The sequence below is a fragment of the Theropithecus gelada genome, chromosome 5, assembly GCF_003255815.1.
Source record: "Theropithecus gelada isolate Dixy chromosome 5, Tgel_1.0, whole genome shotgun sequence".
Classification (NCBI taxonomy): Eukaryota; Metazoa; Chordata; class Mammalia; order Primates; family Cercopithecidae; genus Theropithecus; species Theropithecus gelada.
In genome coordinates, this window is record NC_037672.1 from 100,443,261 (window position 1) to 100,464,689 (window position 21,429).

General features: G+C 37.3%; 1 protein-coding gene across 2 annotated transcripts in view; it reads right to left on the bottom strand.

The window, feature by feature from the left end:
* The window catches only part of SLC9B1 (solute carrier family 9 member B1), a 127,142-nt gene that overhangs the window by 60,799 nt on the left and 44,914 nt on the right, over nt 1-21,429 (bottom strand). The gene's annotated exons all lie outside the window — the stretch shown is intronic.

Genomic DNA, 21,429 nt, shown 5'->3' on the forward strand with positions numbered 1-21,429 from the left:
ATTAAAACTTCCATCTTAAGACTCTAGAAAAAGATGAGTAAACCAAGCCAAAAGTAAGTAGGATGTATGAAATGCAAAGGTCACGGTGGAAAACGATATATACAGAACAGGATATCATTAAAAACAACCAAAGAAACCCAGAATTGCTTATTTCAGAAAGTCAAGAAAATAAATAATGTTTAGTTACATTGACCAAGAAAAAAGAAAGAAGACACTAATTCCCAAAATCAAGAATGAAAGAGAAATATCACTACAGACCTTACCCTTAAAAGGATGTTAAGAAAATGGTGTAATAACTTTAAGGTAAAAAATTAGACAGCTCAGATAAAATAGAACAATTCTCAGAAAGACACAAATTACCAAAACTGACTAAAGGAGAAAGGAAAAAATATATACCAATATCAAGTAAAGAAACTGCATCAGTAATTTAAAATCTTCCTATAGAGAAAAAATATACTTCACTGGTGAATTCTATCAAACTATTAAGGGAGGAAACAATACCAATGTTACAAAAACTTTTTTCAGCAAATAGAGGAGGGAGGAAACTTCCCAACTAACTTTATTTCATTTGATATCAATATTACCCTGATATCGATACGAGACAGACATTACAAGAAAACACAGCTATATACCAATATCCCTTGTGAACCTAGACATAAAAATTCTTTTTTTTTTTTTTTTTTTTGAGACTGAGTCTGGCTCTGTCGCCCAGGCTGGAGTGCGGTGGCCGGATCTCAGCTCACTGCAAGCTCCGCCTCCCGGGTTCACGCCATTCTCCTGCCTCAGCCTCCCGAGTAGCTGGGACCACAGGCGCCCGCCACTTCGCCCGGCTAGTTTTTTTTTTGTATTTTTTAGTAGAGACGGGGTTTCACCGTGTTAGCCAGGATGGTCTCAAATGTAATTGAGCAACATATGAAAAAACTTTTATACCATAATCAAATGAAGTTTATCTCAGGAAAGTGAGGTTGACTTAACATCCAAAATCAATGTAATAAACTATATTAAGAGAATAAAGGACATAACCATATGATCACCTCAACAGATGCAGAAAAGCATTTGACAGAATTCAACACTCATATATTAAAAAAAAATCTCATCAACTTATGAATAGAAGGGAACTTCTTCAAATGATCAAGGCATCTACCAGAAGCCTATAGCAAACATACTTTATGGTTAAAAAAAAAATCGAATGTGCTTCCCTCTAGATTAGGAAAAATGCAAAGATACCTGTGTTTACCACTTCTATTTTACAATGCACCATAGGTCTTAGTTTGTGCAATAGTCAAGGAAAAAAAGGTATGGAAAAAAGACAACTCTTTTTGTTATTAGCCGTGTATACAGAAAATCCTGAGGAACACACCCACACACACACCCACATACCACACCCCCTCCCAAATTTACTAGAACTAAGAGAGGGGCTTAGCAAGTTTGTAGAGTATACGATCAATATACAAAAATCAGTTGTATATATAGTAGCAATAAACAATACAAAGATGAAATAAAGAAAACAATTCCAATCACAATAGCATCAAAAATAAATGTCTCAGTTTGTTTTATGTTGTTATAATAGAATGTCTGAGACTGTATAAAGAGGTTTATTTAGCTCATGTTTCTCCAGACTGGGAAGTTCAAGAAGCATGGCACCAGCATCTGCTTAGCTTCTGGTGAGGACTTTAGTAGTGCATCAAAACATGGCAGAAGACCAAAGAGGAAGTGGGAATGTGCCAAGAGGCCAAACGCAAGGTATAACTTTGTACAATGGGTTGCTTTATAACAATCCATTCTCAGGGTAACTAATGTATTCCCACAGGAACCAATCCAGTTTCATGACAACAAGAACTCACTCACTATATGAGGACTGCACCAAGCTGCTCAAAATGGCAGAGTCCCCATGACCCAAGCATTTCTCATTAGGCTCTACCTCTTAAGGGTTCCAACATGATTTTTGGCAGACACTGAAACCATGGCATTCCACCCTTGGAACCCCAAGCTCATGTCTCTCTTACACTGTAAAATATAATTATTCAATCCTAATGGTCTGCAAAGTCTTAATGTATTCCAGTACCAATTCAAAGGTCAAAGTCCAAAGTGTCATATAAGGCTCAAGGCAAGTTCCTTCTAGCTATGAGCCTGTAAACTAAGAATAATAATAAAAAAAAAACAAGTTATTTAGTTCCAAGATACAATGGTGGAATAGTCATATGGCAGACAGTCCCATTCCAAAAGGGAGAAATAGGCCAAAAGAAGAAAGAGATGACAAGCCTCGAGCAAGTTCAAAACTCAGCAGGGCAGACACTAAATCTTAAAGCTCCAGAATAATTCTCCACTCCATGTGCTGCCTCCTGGGCACAGTGGGGAGTTTTATCCCTAAAGCCTTGGGCAGCCCCACCTCCGCTGCTTTGTTGGGCATAGCCACATGGCTGCTCTCACTGGTTGGAGTTGGTTACCTGTGGCTTTTCCAGGCTGAGGTTGTATGTTGGCAATGGCTCTATAGTTCTGGAGTCCCAGTGGTGGTCCACTTTCATGTATTCACTAGGCATTGCGCTAGTGCAGGCTCTTTGTGGCAGCTCCAACACCCCATTTTTCTGCTCAGCATTGCCTTAGGAGAGGTACGCTGCAGTGGCTCTGGCCCTGCAACAAGTCTCTACCTGAGCTCCCAGTCTTTTCAGTACATTCCTTAAAATCTAGGTGCAAGCCACCATGCCTCCACTTCTCTTGTATTCTGCACATCTGAAAAACTAGTACCACATGGTTGTAAATGCCATCAAGGCTTACCGCTTGCACCCTTCAGAGTGGTGTTAAGAGCTGCATCTGAGGCTGCTTGATCCACGACTGTTTGCCACCAAGGTTTATGGCTTGTATCTTGTGGGATGGCAGCCTGAGCCACACCTGGGTATGATTGTGCCATGGCTGGGGTGGCTGCTGAGGGCTGTGCCAGAATTTGGGGAGCAGGATCTCAAAACAGCTACACAGGGCAGTGATGCATGGGTCCTGTCTCTTAAAACCATTCTGTCCTCCTAGACCTCTGGAGAGGCAACCTCTAAAATTTCTGAAATGCCTTCAAGGGTCTTTAAAAAAATTATCTCAATAATTATCAACTGGCTTTCTTCTCTCAGTGCTAATCTTTTTAGTATTTCTTGTTCTGCTGCAACCTTGGATTCCTCCCCTGAAAATGCTCTTTCATTCTCTACCACATGGCCAGGCTATTAATTTTCAAATTTTTATGCTTGTTTCCCTTTCATTTTGCATTTCACTGAATGTAGTAAACAGTAGCTACACAGCTGCTCTATATTTTGCTTAGAAATTTCTTCTGCCAGGTACCCTAGTTCATCAATCTTAAGTCTGGCCTTCCACAAAACCTTAGGGCACAAAGCCTTAGATACAACACAGCCAAATTTTTGCTATGGTGTAACAAGGATGACTTTGTCTCCAGTTCTTAATACCTTGTTCCTCATTTCTATCTGAGATCTCATTAAAATGGCCTTTGCTGTCTATATTTCTATCAGCATTGTGGTAATGACGACTTAACCAATCTCTAAGAAATTCTAAACTTTCTCTCATCTTTTTGTTGTCTTCTGAGCCCTCACCAAAATTATCCTTAATGCTCTGTTTATGACAATACAGTCTTTTTCTACTCTGCTCCTTCAAACTTTTCCAGCCTCTGCCCATTACCCAGTTCCAATGAGGCTTCTGCATTTTCCAGTATCTATATAGCAACATCCCACTCTCAGTACCAATTTTCTGTCTTAGTCCGTTTTGTGTTGCTATAACAGAATACCGGAGACTGAGTAATTTATAAAGAGGTATATTTGGCTTGCAGTTCTGCAGGCTGGAAAGCATGACACTGGCATCTGCTTGGGTTCTGGTGAAAGCTTTAGTGTTGTGTCACAACATGGTAGAAGAAGGTTAAAGGGGAGTAGGTATGCACCAAGGGGCCAAGCATGAAGCGTGACCTCACTGTATAGGAACTCATTTTCATGGTAACTAATCCATTCCTGAGAGAACTAATCTAGTCTCACAAGAGTGAGAACACACTCACTAGTTTAAGAATAGTACCAAACTGCCCACAAAGGAAGAGCTCCCAAGACCCAAACACTTCCTGTTAGGCCCCACCTCTTAAGCATTCCAACATGAGTTTTGGTAGGGACACTCAAATTATAGCAATAATAGAATAATTAGGAAAACATTTAACAAAATAAGTGCAAAACCTTTGCACTGAAAACTAAAAAACATCACTCAGATAAGTGCCTAAACAAATGGAGAGATATATCATGTTAATGGATTATATGACTCAATATTGTTAGATGTCAATTGATCTACAAATTAACTGCAATTCCTGCCAAAAGTCTAGAAAGATTATTGGAAAAATTGACAAGCTCATTCTAACATCATACAGAAATACAATAATATCTAGACTAGCCAAAACAATCTTGCTAAGTAAGAATGAAGTTAGAGTACTTAATACTGCCTTATTTTAAAATTCAGTGTAAAGCAAAAGTAGTCAAGACAGTATAGAATCCACATTAAGAGAGATAGATCGATCAATGGAATTAAGGGGAGTTCAGAATCCAACCCACTTTCATTTGATGAAAGTCAATTGATTTTCATCAAAGATGCTAAGACAATTCAATAGGAAAAAGATGTTCTTTCTATAAGTGATTCTATAAGAATTGGTTATTCATTTACAAAAAGTAAACCTAGATCCTTAGGTCATATATGGAAATTAACTAAAATGGATGATAGACCTAACTGTAAGAGCTAAAACTGTAAATGTCTAGGAAAAATTACAGGAGAAAATATTTATGACCTTGGACTAAGCAAAGGTTTCTTAGATATAATATCAAAAACATGATCCATAAAAGAAAAACTGATGAACTGGGACTTCATCAAAATGATGACATCTTTGCTTTTCAAATATTTCTTGACTAAATGACAAAAGAGGATTGTTCCAAGATGGTCAAATAGGAACAGCTTTGGTCTGCAGCTCCCAGTGTGATCGACGCAGAAGCCAGGTGATTTCTGCATTTCCAACTGAGGTACCTGGTTCATCTCACTGGGACTGGTTGGACAGTGGGTGCAGCCCACAGAGGGTGAGCCAAAGCAGGGTGGGGTGTCACCTCACCCAGGAAGTGATGCAAGGGGATGGGGGATTTCCCTTTACTAGCCAATGGAAGCCGTGACAGACGGTACCTGGAAAATTGGGACACTCCCACCCTAATATTGTGCTTTTCCAATGGTCTTAGCAAATGGCACACTAGGATATTATATCCCACTCCTGCATCAGCGGGTCCCACGGCTACAGAGCCTTACTCACTGCTAGCGCAGCAGTCCAAGATTGAACTGCAAGGCTGCAGCCTGGGCTGGGAGAGGGGCATCTGACATTGCTGAGGCTTGAGTAGGTAAACAAAGCAGCTGGGAAGCTCCTTTGAGCTCCACCACAGCTCAGTGAGGCCTGTCTGCCTCTGTAGACTACACCTCTGTGTGCAGGGTATAGCTGAACAAAAGGCAGCAGAAACTTCTGCAGACTTAAATGTCCCTGTCTGACAGCCATGAAGAGAGCAGTGGTTCTCCCAGCACGGAGTTTGAGCACTGAGAATGAACAGAGCTGTCAGTAGGGGCCGATTGACACCTCACATAGCCAGGTGCCCCTCTGAGACGAAGCTTCCAGAGGAGGAATCAGGCAGCAATATTTGCTGTTCTGCAGCCTCCACTGGTGATACCCAGGCAAACAGGGTCTGCAGTAGACCTCCAGCAAACTCCAACAGACCTGAAGCTGAGGATCCTGTTAGAAGGAAAACTAGCAAACAGAAAGGAATAGCATCAACATCAACAAAAAGGACATCCACACCAAAACCCCATCTGTAGGTCACCATCATCAAAGACCAAAGGTAGATAAAACCACAAAGATGGGGAGAAACCAGAGCAGAAAAGCTGAAAATTCTAAAAACCAGAGCACCTCTTCTCCTTCAAAGGATTGCGGCTGCTCGCCAGCAATGGAACAAAGCTGGACGGAGAATGAATTTGACGAGTTGTCAGAAGTAAGCTTCAGAAGCTTGGTAATAACAAACTTCTCCGAGCTAAAGGAGGATGTTCAAACCCAAGGCAAGGAAGCTAAAAACCTTGAAAAAGATTAGATGAATGGCTAACAAGATTAAACAGCATAGAGAAGACCTTAAATGACCTGATGGAGTTGAAAATCATGGCACGAGAACTACACGATGCGTGCATGTGTAGCCAATTCAATCAAGTGGAAGAAAGGGTATCAGTGATTGAAGATCAAATGAATGAAATAAAGCAAGAAGAGAAGTTTAGAGAAAAAAAGAGTAAAAAGAAACGAACAAAACCTCCAAGAAACATGAGACTATGTGAAAAGACCAAATCTACGGCTGATTGGTGTACCTGAAAGTGATAGGGAGAATGGAACCAAGATGGAAAACACTCTTCAGGATATTATCCAGGAGAACTTCCCCAACCTAGCAAGGCAGGCCAACATTCAAATTCAGGAAACACAGAAAACACCACAAAGAGAGTCTTCGAGAAGAGCAACCCAAGACATAACTGTCAGATTCACCACGGTTGAAATGAAGGGAAAAATGTTAAGGGCAGCCAGAGAGAAAGGTCAGGTTACCCACAAAGGGAAGCCCATCAGACTAACAGCAGATCTCTTGGCAGAAACTCTACAAGCCAGAAGAGAGTGGGAACCAATATTCAACATTCTTAAAGAAAAGAATTTTCAACCCAGCCAAACTAGGCTTCATAAGTGAAGGAGAAATAAAATCCTATACAGACAAGCAAATGCTTAGAGATTTTATCACGACCAGGCCTGCCCTACAAGAGCTCCTGAAGGAAGCACTAAACATGGAAAGGAACAACCAGGACCAGCCACTGCAAAAACATGTCAAAATGTAAAGACCATCAATGCTAGGAAGAAACTGCATCAACTAATGAGCAAAATAACCGGCTAACATCATAATGAAAGGATCAGTTTCACACATAACAATATTAACCATAAATGTAAATGGACTAAATGCTCCAATTAAAAGGCACAGGCTGGCAAATTGGATAAAGAGTCGAGACCCATCAATTTGCTGTATCCAAGAGACCCATCTCACGTGCAGAGACACACATAGGCTCAAAATAAAGGGATGGAGGAAGATCTATCAAGCAAATGGAAAACAAAAAATGGCAGGGGTTTTCATCCTAGTCTCTGATAAAACAGACTTTAAACCAACAAAGATCAAAAGAGACAAGGCCATTACATAATGGTAAAGGGATCAATTCAACAGGAAGAGCAAACTATCCTAAATATATATGTACCCAATACAGGAGCACCCAGATTCATAAAGCATGTCCTTAGAGACTTACAAAGAGACTTAGACTCCCACACAATAATAATGGGAGACTTTAACACCCCACTGTCAACATTAGACAGATCAACGAGACAGAAAGTTAACAAGGATATCCGGGAATTGAACTCAACTCTGCAACAAGCAGACCTAACAGAGATCTACAGAACTCTCCACCCCAAATCAACAGAATATACATTCTTCTCAGCACCACATCACACTTATTCCAAAACTGACCACATAATTGGAAGTAAAGAACTCCTCAGCAAATGTAAAAGAACAGAAATCACAACAAACTGTCTCTCAGACCACAGTGCAATCTAATTAGAACTCAGGATTAAGAAACTCACTCAAAACTACTCAACTACATGGAAACTGAACAACCTGCTCCTGAATGAATACTGGGTAAATAACAAAATGAAGGTAGAAATAAAGATGTTCTTTGAAACCAATGAGAACAAAGACACAACATATCAGAATCTCTGGGACACATTTAAAGTAGTGTGTAGAGGGAAATTTATAGCACTAAATGCCCACAAGAGAAAACAGGAAAGATCTAAAATTGACACCCTAACATCACAATTAAAAGAACTAGAGAAGCAAGAGCACACAAAATCAAATCATTGAAAATCATTTCTAGCAGAATGCAAGAAATAACTAAGATCAGAGAGCAGAACTGAAGGAGACAGAGACACAAAAATCCCTTTTAAAAATCAATGAATCCAGGAACTGGTTTTTTGAAAAGATCAACAAAATAGATAGACCACTAGCAAGACTAATAAAAAAGAAAAGAAAGAAGAATCAAATAGACGCAATAAAAACTGATAAAGGGAATATCACCACCGATCCCACAGAAATACAAACTACCATCAGAGAATACTATAAACACCTCTATGCAAATAAACTAGAAAATCTAGAAGAAATGGATAAATTCCTGGACACATACACCCTCCCAAGACTAAACTAGGAAGAATTTGAATCCCTAAGTAGACCAATAACAGGCTCTGAAATTGAGGCAATAATAAAGAGCCTACTGACCAAAAAAAGTCCAGGACCAGATGGAGTCACAGCCGAATTCTACCAGAGGTACAAAGAAGAGCTGCTACCATTCCTTCAGAAATGATTCCAATCACTAGAAAAAGAGGGAATCCTCCATAACTCATGTTATGAGACCAATATCATCCTGATACCAAAGCCTGGCAGAGACACAACAAAAAAGACAATTTTAGACCAATATCCCTGATGAACATCAATGCAAAAATCCTCAATAAAATACTGGCAAACTGAATCTAGCAGCACATCAAAAAGCTTATCTACCACGATCAAGTTGGCTTCATCCCTGGGCCGCAAGGCTGGTTTAACAAATGCAAATCAATAAACGTAATCCATCACATAAACAGAACCAAAGACAAAAACCACATGATTATCCAATAGATGCAGAAAAGGACTTCGACAAAATTCAACAGCCCTTCATGCTAAAAATGCTCAATAAACTAGGTATTGATGGAACGTATCTCAAAATAATAAGAGCTATTTATGACAAACCCACAGCCAATATCATACTGAATGGGCAAAAACTGGAAGCATTCCCTTTGAAAACTGGCACTTACAGGGATGTCCTCTCTCACCACTCCTATTCAACATAGTGTTGGAAGTTCTGGCCAGGGCAATCAGGAAGAAGAAAGAAATAAACGGTATTCAGTTCGGAAAAGAGGAAGTCAAATTGTCCTTGTTTGCAGATGACATGACTGTATATTTAGAAAACCCCATCGTCTTAGCCCAAAATCTCCTTAAGCTGATAAGAAACTTCAGCAAAGTCTCAGGACACAAAATCAATGTGCAAAAATCACAAGCATTCCTATACACCAATAACAGACAAACAGAGGGCCAAACCATGAATGAACTCCCATTCACAATTGCTACAAAGAGAATAAAATATCTAGGAATCCAACTTACAAGGGGTGTGAAGGACCTCTTCAAGGAGAACTACAAACCAGTGCTCAATGAAATAAAAGAGGACACAAACAAATGGAAGAATATTCTGTGCTCATGGAATAGCATGGAAGAATCAATATTGTGAAAATGGCCATACTGCCCAAGGTAATTTATAGATTCAATGGCATCTGATCAAGCTACCAATGACTTTCTTCACAGAATTTGAAAAAACTACTTTAAAGTTCATATGGAAATAAAAAAGAGCCCGCATTGCCAAGACAATCCTAAACAAAAAGAAGAAAGCTGGAGGCATCATACTACCTGACTTCAAACTATACTACAAGGCTACAGTAACCAAAACAGCATGGTACTGGTACTAAAGCAGAAATATAGACCAATGGAATAGAACAGAGTCCTCAATAACAACACACATCTACAACCATCTGATCTTTGATAAACCTGACAAAAACAAGAAATGGGGGAAGGATTCTCCATTTAATAAATGGTGCTGGGAAAATTGGCTAGCCTTATGTAGAAAGCTGAAACTGCATGCCTTCCTTACACTTCATACAAAAATTAATTCAAGATGGATTAAAGGTTTAAATGTTAAACTTAAAACCATAAAAACCCTAGAAGAAAACCTAGGCAATACCATTCAGGACATAGGCATGGGCAAGGACTTCATGACTAATACACCAAAAGCAATGGCAATGAAAGCCAGAATAGACAAATGGGATCTACTTAAACTAAAGAGCTTCTGCACAGCAAAAGAAACGACCGTCAGAGACAACAAGCAACCTACAGAGTGGGAGAAAATTTTTGCAATCTACGCATCTGACAAAGGGCTAATAACCAGAATCTACAAAGAACTTAAATAAATTTACAAGAAGAAATCAAACAACTCCATCAAAAAGTGTGTGAATGATATGAACAGACACTTCTCAAAAGAAGACATTTATGCAGCCAACAGACACATGAAAAAAATGCTCATCATCACCAGTCATCAGAGAAATGCAAATCAAAGCCACAATTAGATACCATCTCACACCAGTTAGAATGGCGATCATTAAAATGTCAGGAAACAACAGATGCTGGAGAGGATGTGGAGAAACAGGAACACTTTTACACTGTTGGTGGTTGTGTAAACTAGTTCATCCATTGTGGAAAGACAGTGTGGCGATTCCTCAAGGATCTAGAACTAGAAATACCACTTGACCCAGTGATCCCATTACTGGGTATATACCCAAAGGATTATAAATCATGCTACTATAAAGACAGATGTACCTGTATGTTTACTGCGGCACTATTCACAATAGCAAAGACTTGGAACCAACCCAAATGTCCATCAATGATAAACTGGATTAAGAAAATGTGGCACATATACACCATGGAATACTATGCAGCCATAAAAAGATGAGTTCATGTCCTTTGTAGAGGATGAAGCTGTAATCCATCATTCTGAGCAAACTATTGCAAGGAGAGAAAACCAAACACTGCATGTTCTCACTCATAGGTGGGAATTGAATAATGAGAACACTTGGACACAGGGCGGGGAGCATCACACACTGGGGCCTGTGGTGGGGTGTGGGGGAGAGGGGAGGGATAGCATTAGGAGATATACCTAATGTAAATGACGAGTTAATGGGTACAGCAAACCAACATGGCACATGTATAGATATGTAACAAACCTGCACATTGTGCACATGTATCCTAGAACTTAAAGTATAATAATAATAAATAAATAAATAAATGAAAAGGAAAGCTATAGACTGGGAGAAAATACTACTAAATATATATCTGATAAAGAACTTATATTAGGCCAGATGTGGTTGCTCATGCCTGTAATCCCAGCACTTTGGGAGGCCAAAGCACGAGGATCACTTCAGCCCAGGAGTTTGAGATCAGCTTGGACAACATGGCAAAATCCTGTCTCTGCAAAAAATTTAAAAATTAGCTGGGCATGGTGGCAGGTGCCTGTAGAGCTAGCTACCTAGGAGGCTGAGGTTCAAGGATCATGTGAGCCCAGGAGGTCAAGGCTACATGAGCTGTGATGGAGCCACTGCACTGCAACCTGGGTGACAGAGTGAGATCCTGTCTTAAAAAAACAAAAACAAAGACAAAAAAAAACCAACAACAAAAACAAAATAGCATAACTTACATTTAGAATACATAAAGAACTTTTATAAGAATTTAAAAAACCTAATTTTTAAAATGGGCAAAAGATTTCAACAGATACTTCACCAAAGAAGGTATACGAATAAATGCAAATAAGCCAGGTGAAATGCAAATTAAAACCAAACTGAGATAACTCTATATACACACTAGAATGGCTAAAATAACAGGATTAATCATACCAAGTATTGATGAGGATGTAAGGAAACTAGAAGCACCACACATTACTGCTAGGAACATAAAACAGTACAGTCACTTTGGAAAATAAATTGGCAGTATCATTAAAAATTTAGCTGGGCATAGTGCTGTGCGCCTGTAGGCCCAGCTACCCACAGGCTGAGGTGGGAGAATTGCTTGAACCTATGAGTTAAAAAGTTCAGCCTGGATAACATAGTGAGACCTCATTTCTTAACAACAACAACAAAAAAATTAAACATACTTATACAATACAATCCCATCAATTCTGTTTCCAAAGGAAGTAAAAATATGTCTATTCAAATGTTGATAGCAGCATTGTGTATAATAACTCCAAACTGGAAACAGTGCAAATTTACATCAACTGGTGAACGGATAACCAAGTGTGGGTCATGATCATAAAATGGATGGATTGCCCACACATCATACACTCAACAGTTTGTTTAGAACTCCAAAATATATTGCTAACTGAAAGTCAGGTACATAAGACTACATATTGTAAGTTAATCTATTTAACTTTTTTTTTTTTTTTTTTTTTTTTGAGACAGCGTCTCGCTCTGTTGCCCAGGCTGGAGTACAGTGGCACGATCTTGGCTCACTGCAACCTCCACCTCCTGGGCTCAGGCCATCCTCCCACTTAAGCCTTCAAGTAGCTCAAACTACAGGTGCGCCATCATGCCCAGCTAATTTTTGCATTATTAGTAGAGATGGGGTTTCACCATGTTGCCTAGGTTAGTCTTGAACTCCTGGACTCAAGTGGTCTGCTCGCCTCGGCCTCCTAAAGTGCTCAGATTATAGGCATGAGCCACCGTGCCCGGCCAGTCTATGTAACTTTTCATGGAAGGCAAAACTATAAAGAAAGCAGATCATTTGTTACTTGGGACTTGGGGAGGTAGGAGTGAGGATTTAATGCAAATAAGCATGAGGAAACTTTTTGAGATTATGTAAGTATTCAAAAACTGAATTTTTGTAATTGTACAACTATAAATTTACCAAAACTCATCAAAATGTGCACTTAAAATAAATAAATTTTGTGGTCTGTATATTATACCTCAAAAAAGCTGAAAAAATATAAATTGGAAGAAAAGTACTGGAAAACAATAAGTTGGAGATGAATGAGGGTGATCAAAATTAATGCATCCTTCTAGAGGAAACTAGAGATTTTAATTTTAAAATTAGGTTTTTTATTACTTGTTAATTCAAGTACACGTTTTAAATTTCAAGGGTAATCATGAATAGAGTAGAACTAGAACATACAGCTTTTAAACAAATAAAGGGGAAAAACCTTGATCAATCTAATAGAATGCATTGGGGAAAAGAATTAGAGAAACAATATGGTCAAGAGAAAGCACAAAATATGATGACGGAAGTAAATATAAATTTATCAATAACCACAATAAACTTACATGGTCTAAATTAGTTAAAGACAGACACTTGAAGACTGGATTAAAAACATGAAAATCCAGGTATAACCTGTAATAGTTAAAAACATGAAGACACCAAATTCTGAAGGTATGAGAAAAGTAAATGATAAATAAAACAAATATTAATCAATATATGGCTGATATAGCTATTTTCATATAAAAAACTAGAATTTCAGACAAAAAACATTCTGAGGAATAAAAGTCATTACATAAAGACATGTATGCATGTAACAATTCAACCTTAAAATATATGAAGCACAAACTGACAGAATTACAAAGAAAAATGGCTAAATCCTCAACCTTGAAGAAACTAAACCTCTGAGTCAATGATAATCAAAAGGTAGTAAGACTATCTCAGATTTTAACAACTGTATTAAAAAAGCTTAATTTAAAGGAAATATATAGACTTCTGTACCCTCAAATTAGAGAATATATATACTTTGAAGCCTGCTAAAGTCTTAGGAGAACTGAATCTATACTAGCCTACGAATCAAATCACAACAAATAAACAAACATAACATGCGGCTTATACTCTATAACCAAAATGCAATTTATACTAGAAAAAAATGTAAATTTCTTTCATTTTCAAACTAAAGGCATACCGTTAAATAATTTTTGAGTCAAAGAAGACATGAAAACAAAAATCAGAAAATATTTGGGAGTGAAATACTACATAACAAAACTTGTGAGATAGAGCTGAGGCAGTACTGAAAGGGTAATTTATATCTTTAAATGTTTACATTGAAAAATAGACAGGCTGAAAATTAGTAAGTGTTCACCTTAGGAAGTTTAGAAAGAGAAAAACAGACTGGGCATGGTGGCTCAGGCCTGTAATCCCAGCACTTTGGGAGGCCAAGGTGGGCAGATTATCTGAGGTCCGGAGTTCAAGACCAGCTTGGACAACATGGTGAAAACCCTGTCTCCACTGAAAATACAAAAATTAGCTGGGTGTGGTGGAGGGTGCCTGTAATCCCAGCTACTCAGGAGGCTGAGGCAGAAGAATTGCTTGAGCCCGGGAGGCAGAGATTGCAGTGAGCCGAGATTGGGCCACTGCATTCCAGCCTGGGCAACAGAGCAAGACTCTGTCTAGGGAAAAAAAAAAAAAATTCAGAGTAAACCTAAATGAAATAAATTAAAGGAAATAAGGCTAAAAGTAAGAAATAAACATTAATAAACTATAAAACAAAGAAACAATAGGCAAGATTCACAAAACCAAATGCTGATTCTTTGAAAAGAATAATAAAATAGGCACACTTCTGGTAAGATTGATTAATTAAAAAGAGAAGTAATAAATAAGCAATATTAGGAATAAAAAATGAGGTATAACATAAAATATGAGTGAAAAAATAATAAAGTGAATACTATAGATGTATATATGACAACAGTCTAAAAACGTAAGTGAAATGAACAACTTCCTTGGCCATTATAATTTATAAACACTTAGTCAAGAAGAAATGGGACACCTGAATATTCCTGTATCTATTTTTAAAAATTAAATCAGTAAATACTTTCTCATAGAAAATAACCACTAGTATGAGATACTTTAATATGAAAGTTCTACCAAACATTCAAAGAACATACAAATAAGCACTCTCGTATAAAAATAATTTCAGAGAATTGAAAAAGAGGCAACACCTTCAATTCATTTTGTGAAGCTAACATAAATGCAATATAAATATTTAAGATCATTATAATCCAAGAAAATTGGAGGCCAAACTAAGCTTAGATACAGACATCTAAATTAAAATAATAGCAAATCTAGTAATGTATTCTAAAAAAATTCTTGACCAGCTGGGTATCTCAGGAATAGAAGCAAACATTTAACAGTTTGCCCAAGCAGCTTTTATTTTATTTTACTATTTTTAAAGAGACAGGGTCTTGCCCTGTTGCCTGGGTTGGAATAGTGGCACGATCATATAGCTCACAGCATCCTTGAACTCCTGGGCTCCAGGGACCCCCTGCCTTAGCCTCCTGAGTAGCTGGGACTATAGGCACACACCACAGTGCCTAGCTAATTTAAAAAAGTTTTTATTTTGTAGAGACGAAGTCTCACTATGTTGCCCAGGCTGGCCTCAAACTCTTGGCTTCAAATGATTCTTCCACCTTGGTGTCCCAAAGTGTTGGGATTACAGGGATCAACCATGGCACCTGGCCTGAGCAGGTTTTAATAAGTCACCCCATGTTTGGAGAAGTTCTAACATTATTCATTTTACTTTCCCAATGTAGAAGCTGGGAACTCGGTTTTTAAACTTCCTTTGTCATGAACGCATAGACACATGATGAACACACTGCTACCAACATTAATTTCTGCTTTTATCTGTACAGTTGGTGCCTCCACGAAAAGGAGGGAAATGAAGTTGGAAAATAGTACACAGGAACTACATCTATAATGATTTTATATATATATATAGCGTGTGTGTGTGTGTGTGTGTGTGTGTGTTTTTCAGGCTAGAGTGCAGTGGCGCAATCTCACATGTCAGCTCACCTCCGCTCCCCGGGTTCAAGTGATTCTCCTGCTTCAGCCTCTTGAGTATCTGGGACTACAGGCGCGTGCCACCATGACTGGCTAATTTTTGTATTTTTTAGTAGAGATGGGGTTTCACCATGTTGGCCAGGCTAGTTTGAACTCCCAACCTCAGGTGATCTGCCCGCCTCAGCCTCCCAAAGTGCTGGGATTACAGGAGTCAACTATTGCACCTGGCCAGGTAATGTTTAAATTAGAAGGTCGCACGCGTTAATATGATATCTTGGACATTAATAAGACCACATAGACAAACCATATAAAAGGAAAAGAGGAAAAGGCCCAGGTCTAAGTCCTGAGTGGTATTTAGAAGTTAGGAAAAGAAGAATGGAATATGGAAGACAAGAAAGCAAGAAGCAGTGAGGGAAGAGGAAAACCAGTAAGTGGTGCCTCAGAATTAGAAAAAAAAGACAGTGTTTCAATAAGAGAGTGGTCATTGGTGTCAAAAGCTGCAAAGATCTTGAATAAGATGCAGACAGAAATGTTCACTGGATTTGGTTAATACACTTAGTCAGATTTTTAAAAAACTAGCAATTTCACCATTTATATGCTCCTTTTCATACTCCAGAGATGAAGGATAATATTTACTAGCCAATATAATATTCTAGGTCTTGAATATAGATATCAATATTGATTTACTTTGAACTTCTACTTTAAAATAAAGAAATTAAGTCTCTCCTGAAATTCAAAGATATTATCATTTCTTAACAGTCATCAATAGTTTTCATGACATCTCATTTGAAGCAATAACTAATTTATATTACATTAGATAATTTAATACATCGTTTCTGAATGACTATTTATATGCGAGGGTAGGTCCCAATCATAAAGAGCTAATCCCTGATTTGAAGGAACTTACAATTAATTTAATAAAAAAGACAGAAATGTTATACAAATTAAAATGGCATAAGTGCCAAAGTAAAACTGGATAATCTGGAAAAAAAATCATAGGTTCTTGAAAGATGAAATGTCAATAGACAAAGAATAAGGACATGCTAAGTTAAGGGATAGGATGGACACGTATACAGCAACGTGAAGTCAAGAGCACATTGAGAGGTAAGTAAATTTGTTCGGATGAAGTGAGATATTTTGGCAGGTGAGAGTGGAAAGAAAATTCATAATTGAAACATGAAGTGTCTTGAATGCTTTGCTAAATTTTAGGAGTAAACATAAGAAATGTTATGGGCTGAGTGCAATGGCTTATTGTCTGTAATTCCAGAACTTTGGGAGGCCAAGGCTGGAAGATGGCTTGAGTCTGGAAGTTGAAGACCAGCCTGCGAAACTTAGGGCGATGCTGTCTCTACAAAAAATTTTAAAAATTATCCCGGTATGGTGACATGTGCCTGCAGTCCCAGCTACTCAGTAGGCTGAGGCAGGAGGATCACTTGAGCCCAGGAAGTCAAGGTTGCAGCGAGTTGTGATGGTGCCACTGTACTGCAGCCCGGGCAACAGAGTGAGAGCCTGCCTCCAAAAAAAGGAAAAAAAAAAAAAAAGAGAGAGAGAGAGAGAAATATTATGGAAGTGGAATTGATAGGGCTTACAAACAAAATGAATGATAGCATGAGGGAAAAAAGCCAAGTCAAAGATGTTTATGAGCTCTCTAGGCTGTATAACTGAGACAATATTATAACTTAAAAAAAAAAAAACAGAAAAAAAGAAAGAAAACTAGGAGGAGCAGAGTTTTCTAGTGAGAAGGTGAAGATACTTTTGACTACACTGAGTGTGAGGAATCTTAACAAAAGCATTACAAACAGGATTCTGGTTAAAGAATTTATTATTACGCTTGTAGTTGAGGGTAGATATTTTGTTTTAGCTCTCTGGCAAACAGAACCATATAGGTATTCGATAAATGTTTGCCGAGTAAATGACATTTTGATGTATCTGAATTAATGTTAGTTCAGGAGAGCACCTAAACAGCAATGTTGAGAACTTTTTTGGGAATACTTTAATTATGAACTTTTAGAACACGAATACAATTTTTTTCTAACAACCAGAAAAATTTGTTGTCCCTAATAATTCTTTTCAATGTGCCATTCTCAGAGCCCCAGCTGGGTGCAGTATATGGCTAAGCAATTAATATGGGACTGCTAGAGTTTTTAAAAAACATAGTCTATGAGAAGTTACACATTTTTAAAAACAGATTCTTATCTTTAGGATAACACTACAAAACTTTTCTAAAATAAATGCTCTAAAACTTTTTATTTGCTCTCTGGTATTTATTGACATGGTTAGCTTTCTGGTTTCTTAATTTACAGTACACGGTTATACTCATTATTAAAAGCTTTTTAAATATGATGCTGTGAAAGGTGCTACAGAGAGCAATTGCATAAATAGTTCTACTTATGACAGGGTAAAAAACCACTGAGCAAACATACTTAATTGAATGCATGACTTCTTGGGGAATAAAAAAGCATTATAATGTGAAACTGTAGGTGAAAACCCTTCTCAAGTTCATTGACGTTAGAGACAAAAGTTTTCCATTCTTTTCATTTCCTATTTGCTCTTTGCCAATATTGGAATAGTAAGTAGTTAACCTGATTGGTGAGACCCTTACAGTTATTGAGTCATATCCTAGAACCAGTAGGTAGGATTCTTTTGCCTCAAAAGTGAGAAATCCATTCATGTCTCCGTTTTGCATTGTTTTTCCTTTGTTATTCTCAATGGTAAACACATGTGGATCAGGACCCCACTAAACGGCAGGGCTAGCAGTCCATTTCTCTTCTCCACCCTCTAGTGAACTCCGGTCTGCTCATGATACTGTTTTTGAGGCAAGTCCGTCCTCCTAGTTAACTGGGTACTCAAAGTGTGCTCTGAAGGATCAACTTTCCAGACAGGAAGAGACATGATCTATGGAGAAGCCTTATCTTTACTCCAGTTTTCCAAGGAGGTCTTTCGTTGGTGGAAGTACTGGCCCTCCACTAATGAAACTATGTTCATCCCCACTTGGCTACTTAGTGTCTGTTCTCTACTGACTGTAACCCAGAAGGAATGGGGATATTATTATATAGGCTTTATTGTTTAGAGTAGTTTATCAAATATGTCCCTTTGCAAATATTTTCTTCCAATCTGTTGCTTGTCTTTTCATTCTCTTGAAAGTGTATTCCACAGAGCATAGATTTTTTTCCCTTCTCTTTTACAGAAGGGAACAGCATGGAAGAACATAGATTTGAATGTTAAGGAAATCAAGTTTATCTATTATTTCTTTCATGGAGTATACCTTTGATGTTCTATATAAAACTCCTTACCATACCTAAGGTCATCTAGATTTTCTATGTTACCATCTACATTTACAGTTCTATGTTTTACATTCAAGTTTATGATAAATTTTGAGGTAATTTGGTGGAAAGTTTTAAGGTCTATGTATAGATTCCTTTTTTTTTTTTTTGCATGCATGTGGATGTCCATATGTTTTGGCATCATGTTTAGTTGAAAAGATTATGTTTGCTCCATTGTATTGCTTTTATTCCTTTGTCAAAGATCAGTTGACAATATTTTTGTGGGTCTATTTCTGGACTCTATTCTGTTTGATTGGTCTCTTTGTCTAGTCTTTTACCAGTACCACACTGTCCTGATCATTGTAGCTTTATAGTAAGTCTTGAAGTTGGGTAATGTCAGTTCTCTGATATTGTTTCTCTCTCTCAATGTCAGGTTGGCTTTTCTGGGTCTTTTGCCTGCCCAAACAAATTTTAACATAAATTTGTTCATATCCACAAAATAACTTTCAGGAATTTTGATTGGGATTGCATTGAATCAAGTTAGGAAGCACTGACATCTGACAATACTAGTCTTTCATGAACATAAAATGTTTCTCAATTTATTTAGTTCTTTTATTTCATCAGAATTTTATAGTTATTACTCAAATAGATCTTGTATATATTTTTGTTAGACATATCTAAGATGTTAATTTTGTGGTGCTAATGTAAATGGTGCTGTTTTTAATTTCAAATTCCATTTGTTCACTGTGGCACATAGGAAAACAATTGACTTTTGTGTATTAATCTTGTATTCTGCATACTTACTCACTTAGTAGTTGTTCCAGGAGTTCTTTTTTACATGATTCTTTTAGAATTTTTACCTATACAATCATCTGATCTGTAAACAAAGACAAATGTATTTCTTCTTTCCTAACCTGTATACCTTTTATTTACTTTCCTTGTCATAATTCATTAGTTGGACTTCCAGTACCATGTTGAAAAGAAGTGGCAAGAAGAGACATCCTTACCTTGTTACCGATCTTAGAAGAAAAGCTTCTAGTTTTTCACCAATAAATACAATGTTAGCTGTAGGATTTTAGTGGATAGTTTTTATCCAGTTGAGGAAGTTTCCATTCTATTCGAGCTTGCTGATATATATACATATACACACAAACACACACACACACACACATATATGTGTGTATATATACACATATATATATATTTTTAAATAATGACTGGGCATTGGATTTTGTCAGATACCTTTCTGCATCTACTGATATGATCATGTGATTTTTCTTCCTTAACCTGTTGATATGATGGATTACATTACTTGATTTTTGAATGATGAACTAATCTTGTATATTTGGGATAAATCCCACTTGGTGATGGTCATGGTGTATCCTTTTTATACGCTGTTTAATTCAATTTGTTAATATTTTGTTAAGAATTTTTGCATCTATGTGCATGAGAGATATTGGTCTGTAGAAAATGGTTCTAAAATGTGTTTTGCCAGATTTTGATATTAGGAATGCCGACCTTATAGAATAAATTGGAAAGTATTCCTTCTGCTTATGTCTTCTAGAAATAGCTGAGAAAATTGTATAATTTCGTCCTTAAATGTTTCATAGAATTCATCAGTGAATCCACCTGGGCCTGGTACTTTTTATTTTGGAAAGAAACATTGATTCAATTTATTTAATAGTTATAGGCCTATTCATATGATCCATTTCTTCTTGTGAGTTTTGGCAGATTGTGTCTTTCAAGGAATTGGTCCTTTTTATCTAGGTTATTGAATTTGTGGGCATAAAGTTGTTCATAGTATTCCTTTATTATCCCTTTAACACCCATGGGATCTGTAGCAATGTCTTCTCTTTTATTTCTGATATAAGTAATGTGTGTCTTCTCACATTTTTTTCTTAGTTTGGCTAAAGCCTTATCAATTGTGTTGATCGTTTCAAAGAACCAGGTTTTTGTTTCATTGAATTTATTGATTTTCTGTTTTTAATTGTATTGATATCTACTCCAAATTATATTACTTATTTTCTTCTACTTACTTTGAATTTAATTAGCTATTTTTTTCTAGCTTCCTGAGGTGGAAACTTAAAATTTATTCATTTTAGATCTTTCTTTTTTCCTGTTAAGAAATATTATCAAATACTATGCATTTCCTTCTATGCATTGCTTTTGCTGCATCCCATAAATTTTGATAAGTAGTAGTTTTGTTTTGTTCAAAGTATTTGTATTTTTTATTGTTTTATTTTATTTTATTGAGACAGAGTCTCACTCTATCACCCACACTGAAATATAGTGGTGTGATCTTGGCTCACTATAGCCTCTGCCTCCTGGGGTAAGCAATCTTCCCACCTCAGCCTCCCAAGTAGCTGAGACTACAGGCATGCATCACCACACTCAGCTAATTTTTGTATTTCTTTGTAGAGACAGGGCTTCATCATGTTGCCCAGGCTGGTCTCAAACTCCTGAGCTCAAGCAATTGCCTGCCTCGGCCTCTCAAAGTACTGGGATTACAGGTGTGAGCCAACATGTCTGGCTGTTCAAAATATTTTTATATTTCTCTTGAGAGTTCTTCTTCGATTCAGTGTTATTTTGAAGTGTGTTGTTTAATCTTTAAGTATTTTGGG